A 6,000-nucleotide genomic window follows, 5' to 3' on the forward strand; every position below is an offset into this window, starting at 1 on the left:
TTTGGAGCAGGGTCGGCTTATTTGGTAAAGACGAGATGCGTTGACGAGTCTCTGAAAAGCTTGACACGTATATTCATTGGTAAGCAAGTTGGGCTTCGTGTGTGAATTTACAAAGTTTCAAAGATATTAGTTTACTTATCCCCTTCTGGGTATTTGGAAGACACAACAAAAACGTACGCTCGTTCAGTTCACTGTAAACAAAACAATAACCAACAAAAACAAGTATATATTAAAGAAACCAAACAAACCAACAACAACAACAACAAAAATTATAAACACACAACACAAACCGCATACACAACCCACAAACAAAACAGTGTTTAAAACGACAAACCATAATAAACAGTGTGTATCATAATTTAATGTTATAGCTAATTCGTCATCATTGTTTTGGAAGCTGTGGTGTTGGGCCTCCACCCCCACCCCCACCCCCTCCCCTCCCCAACGCCCCACCTCCTTCCCCTACAACCACTACCGTTGGTTGCTCGTGATGTGGTGTTGTGTGGTGTGTGCAGCGTGATGTGTGCATCGACCCGAGCTATTGATCTCCATCCTTTCACCCCCACCCCTCCCTCCGGGCCTTAACCCTTACCCTCCCTATCCCCCACGCCCTACTCGCCTCTCACACCTCTGTCTCTCTCGCTTGCTCGACACGCTGCTGACAACGCTGCCTCTCCTTCTCCCTTCCCCAACGCCCCCGTTCCCCTGTCGCCTTCCTTCATTACCGTTGTATGGTAAAGTTTCCAGCATCAAAACAAAACAAAACAACAACAAAAACAACAACAACAACAACAAAAAACAACATGATCCACAACAACAACAACAAAAAAACATGATCGAAAAGACTGTCCATGCAGGCCGGTAGATTTCTGCCTTTTGCGGAGATGAACCCGAGAATTGAATTTCACACACTGACTGCTGGGTAGTACGCGCGCGCTCGCACACACACACACACACACGCGCGCGCGCGCGCGCACGCACACACACACGTGCGCGTGCGCGCGCACACACATACATACACGTACGCACGCACGCACCACCCGATCCCCCCACCCCCCACGCACTATCACACTTTTTCTTCCGCTTTCGAGACGTTACTAAGGTTACTAATTTTTATCAATAAGACGAAGACGAAGAAGCGCTTACGAAGAAAAACACTCTTTTGACACTAAAAATGTCACTATCCAAATGGTCATCATCATTATCATCAAAATAATGATGATAATAACCGGCTTTTCACTCTCCCTCTCCCTTTTTCCCGAAGTCTCGTGCAAAGCTGTATGGCAGTTATCTATTATACCCCCCACGGTTGTGCCCGAACAAGTCTTGTCAGTGTACAGACATTCACAGACACGGTTTTATATCGACACTGAGTTCGCTTCACTCACACTCCGTCAGTAGTCCGTCAGTCAGCCGTCTACAACACAACACAGCCACACAGTGTACGATCCTTCCGCCCCTCTCACTGCTCCACCCCCTCGCTGCAAGTTCGCCGCCCCGGCACGGTTTCTCTCTCTCTCTCTCTTTTCTGTCTGTGTCAGTTTTGCGGTTCGGAGCATTTTGTCAGTTCAGTCCTTCGTGTGTGCGCAACTGGACACGCCCTTGTCGCTTTGCTGCTGGTCAGAACGACACCTTGCTTTTGCCCCGGTACAAAGTTCTTCTATAGATTTCTCAGGTGAGAACGTGTGGACGATGTTGATGATCATTTTGGGAGTGTTTGTTTGTTTGTTTGTTTTTTTTTTTGTTTTTTTGTTTTGTTTCCTCCTCCTTCATTTTAAAATCTTTGTTGTAGTTGTTGTTGTTGGTGGTGGTTTTTGGTGGTTGCAGTGGTGTTTTTTGGTCGTGGTGGTCGTGGGATGAGGGGCAGTGTCAGGTATAAGACTGATTGATCAATATGGATGACTTATATAGCACCTAGCCTCAGCCAGAGACCAAGCTCTAAGCGGGAGTCATTTGCACGACAGGCTGCCTACCTGGCTAGTGCCTGCCGATTGAGAGCTGCTTTTTGGCGCTCATCGTTCGTTCACTGTGTCATTCAGTCAGGCTTCAGTCAAGCACACACACACACACACACACACACAGAGGTGGCATAGTTGCTAGAAAAATTGTACGATTAGCTAAGTCAGATTGAATATTCTAGGATTGAATCTCCGAATGTAACTGTGTGTGTGTGTGTTTGTGTGTGTGTGTGTGTATGTGTGTGTCTGTGTGCGCGCGCGCGTACGAGCGTGCGTGCGTGCGTGAGTGTGTGTGTTGTGTGTGGGGGTTGGCCCGGATGAGGAGACTGACTTGGCAGTTGGCTTTGACATGCTTGGCTGGGGCCGGTGCAACAGTGCAGGGCAAGGTCTGACACGCCCGATGAACATGCAAATCAGAGGAGTCGTGTTTTGTTGTTGTTTTTCTTTCTCCCCCCCCCCCTCTCCCCCCGAGTCCTCCTCTCCTCTCTGTCTCTCCCTCTCTTCCCCCTTCCCCCCTTTCCCCTCCCCCTCCCTGGTGTGATGATTTTGGACAACTGAGGAATAACCCACCGAACGCTGACAATGATAACAGGACCTTTAACGTGCATATTTGATCTGCGTGCGCATACACACGAAGGGGGTTCAGACACTAGCAGGTCTGTACATATGTTGACATGGGAGATCGGAAAAATTTTTCTACCCTTTACCCGCGAAGCGCCGTTACCGAGATTCGAACCCGGGACCCTCAGATTGAAAGTCCAACGCTTTAACTACTCGGCTGTTGCGCCAATCAGAATCCTCTATGCACTGGTATGTTCCATCTTCCTGAGTGCATGCGCGACATGGAAAGAAGAAATCAAGCCACGGAAATGTTTTATCGCACGATACTTAACTTTTTTAAAATTTATTTTTTGTTATTGACTCACTTGTGTAAACAAAGTGAGTCTATGTTTTAACCCGGTGTTCGGTTGTCTGTGTGTGTGTGTGTGTGTGTGTCCGTGTGTCTGTGTGTCCGTGGTAAACTTTAACATTGACATTTTCTCTGCAAATACTTTGTCAGTTGACACCACATTAGGCATAAAAATAGGAAAAATTCAGTTCTTTCCAGTCATCTTGTTTAAAACAATATTGCACCTCTGGGATGGGCACAAAAAAATTTAAAAAAGAAGCCTAATTATATGCAAACTGCATTTACTGTTATATTTATATTTTTTGTATTCTCTAAACTTGGCACTTTGACCTCTTATTCTGACACAACAACAGGAGGAGTCATTATCATTTTTTGTTCAAACAGGAACTTCTTTTGCTAAGCATGGAATTTTTATTTATTTTGCAAACGTTTTGGTGCATATAGTAAAGAAGGGAAATTACTCTGTAATTAATGCTAGGGGACGTAATTTATCACAAGTGAGTCTTGAAGGCCTTGCCTCTCTTGTTTTATATTATTATTATTATCATTATTATTATTATTATTACTATTATTACTATTATTATTATTAATTAATTAATTTTTTAAAATTTATTTATTTCTCAAGGCCTGACTGCGTTGGGTTACGCTGCTGGTCAGGCATGTGCTTGGCAGATGTGGTGTAGCGTATGTGGATTTGACCGAACGCAATGACGCCTCCTTGAGCTGCTGATACTGATACTGATACTAATACTTAACATCAGATACACTGATCACATCACCAATGGAAAAGTGCGCTGAACCATCAGGCAAGACACTGGACCTTACGAAGACCTGCTGACATCAGTTAAGAAAAGAAAGCTAGGCTGGTGTGACCACGTAACAAGCTCCAGAGGCCTTGATAAAACAATCCTCGAAGTGAAAGTTGAAGGAGGGGGACAAAAAAACAAAACAAAACAAAAAAATCCCGATGGACTGAAAGCACATGGACAGGAAAACCATCTGCAGAGATCCAGGCTTTGACACACAAGCGACAGACACAGGAGAAATCTGACGAACAGTTCATCCGAACGGCGCCCCAATGACTCTTCACTGAGGCAAGGAAAGAAGAAGAAGGAGGAGGAGAGGCTCAAAATGTCTGGAGTTATGAGTAGGTCAGGCATCCGATCCCTTTTTCTGTCTTTTAAAACAGACGTGGTGTAGAGTATATGGATCAGTCCGCACACCTCCTGGAAACGAACAAACCAGGAACTTCTGTAGATAAGTGCCTAAGCATACATGCATGCATGTGTTGAATAACCTTGCGAGACATAGTTTGGAACGGCAAAGTCAGTTCTGAAAGGTTTTACCTATACTGTAAACATGTTTTTAGCAATGCCATGTCACCAAACTTAACCGTCCAGCTGGAGCTAAAAATTTCGAATACGTAAAAAAAAAGAAAAAAGAAAAAGAACGAAAAATAAGTCGTTTTTGTGTATTTTGACAAACTTACCACACCCACCTATTGTTGGTTCTGCTTTGTACATCGAGTCTTACCAAGACAAGCACACCGATTTACTCATTTGTCACACACGTTTGTCACACAATTATCCAGATTACCAGTAATTGTCAAGACACTTTCCGTGGCAGTAAGAACTTAAAATGGATTTTTTCCCGTTTCTTTGGAAACCAAACAGTTTGATTATGTTTGGCATTGTGCTTTCTTTCTTTCTTTCTTTCATTTTATTCAATTGTACAATCTACATAGAATCGGGACTTTGAAATTTTCATTGAAAAAATGACTTATTTTTCAGCGACATATTTCACATCCATACATCAGAAATAGGGAAATCATCTTTCCGAATCGATACATGTAACCTGACACGCGAGTATATTTTATTTGCTCAACAGTTCGCATGAATGCAGCCCCAATGGAGTCTTGTCTTTTGGATATCTTATTTACCGCCGGTGTCCTAACACGAAAGCAAAACACACACACACACACACACACACACACACACACACTCACACACACACCCTCTCTCTCTCTCCCTCTCTCAACTCTCTCTCTCCCTCTCTCTCCCCCCCTCTCTCTCAACTCTCCCCCTCCCTCTCTCTCCCTCTCTTCAGCTCTTTTCCCCATCCATCCCTGCCCTCCCACAACATATTCATTCAACTCTCCGCCAAACAGACACATTGCGCGCGCGTGCACGCTATATGAATATGTAGATAGATCGCTAGGTAGTCATGAACGTCAGATCTAAATATTCAGAGCGTGAACAGAACGTGTGAGTGAGTGATCAGCCTCTGTCTGTCTGTCTGTGCCGGTCTTTCTCTCTCAGTCTCTCTGTCACACACGTACACACACACGAGCGCGCACATATGCACTCAGGCACGCGCGCGCGCGCACACACACACACACACACACACACACACACACACACACACACACACACAACACAACACAACACAACACAACGCAGAGCAGAGGAGTATGGGTGTGGGGGGGCACAGGGAATGTCAAACAGCAGACGTAGGAGGACTTCATTGTGTGAACACCACACGTCTGAAAGCTTCTCAGTGGTCTCACTGATCCGTCTTGATCGTGCGAAAGCTCGTCGCTTTTCAAAAACATTTTTTTAACACGTTGAAACCTCTGCCACTCACTGTTCTCAGTCTGTTCCTCTTCCTCCCCACCTTTCTCTGTGTCTGTCCCTGTCTTTCTATCCCTGTCTGTCTGTCTCTCCCCCCCTTCTCTCTCTCTTTGTTAACCATGTTTTTTTTTAGACAGAAGGTTCCCAGATTTTAGGCCAAGAGGAAACTGTTTTTCCGCGTGTTTGTGTGTGTGTGTGTGTGTGTGTGTGTGTGTGTGTGTGTGTGTGTGTTTGCTGTCCGTCTGTCTGTCTGTCTGTCTGTCTCGCTGTGTCTGTCTGTCTGTCTGTCTGCCTGCCTCTCTCTCTCTCTCTTTGTCGAAGCGTCTCTTTCTCCGTCTCTCTCCCATTCCACTGTCTGTCTGTCTCCTTCCCCCATCTCCTCTCTCCCTCCCTCCCTCCCTCCCCTACACCTGTCCGTCATTGTTGTACCTGTCTGTCTGTCTGTCTGCATGTCTGTCTGCCTCTCTCTTCCCCCCACCCTTCTTTCCCCCCTCTTCCCTCA

The 6,000-nt window shown here is 45.4% G+C and overlaps 1 protein-coding gene across 5 annotated transcripts in view; it reads left to right on the forward strand.

Annotated features, from left to right (window-relative positions):
• The window catches only part of LOC143284735 (gelsolin-like protein 1), a 37,120-nt gene that overhangs the window by 3,153 nt on the left and 27,967 nt on the right, over positions 1 to 6,000 (forward strand). For 2 of the 5 annotated variants that reach the window (XM_076591691.1, XM_076591688.1), the window contains exon 1: positions 1,422 to 1,675. The exons of 2 other annotated variants lie outside the window; for them this stretch is intronic. The gene's annotated coding sequence lies outside the window, so the exon portion shown is untranslated. Of the gene's footprint in view, positions 1 to 1,421; positions 1,676 to 6,000 lie in introns of those variants that run through there. One more of the 5 variants, XM_076591689.1, reaches the window with a different exon arrangement.

Source organism: Babylonia areolata, chromosome 8 (assembly GCF_041734735.1).
Source record: "Babylonia areolata isolate BAREFJ2019XMU chromosome 8, ASM4173473v1, whole genome shotgun sequence".
Taxonomy (NCBI): Eukaryota; Metazoa; Mollusca; class Gastropoda; order Neogastropoda; family Buccinidae; genus Babylonia; species Babylonia areolata.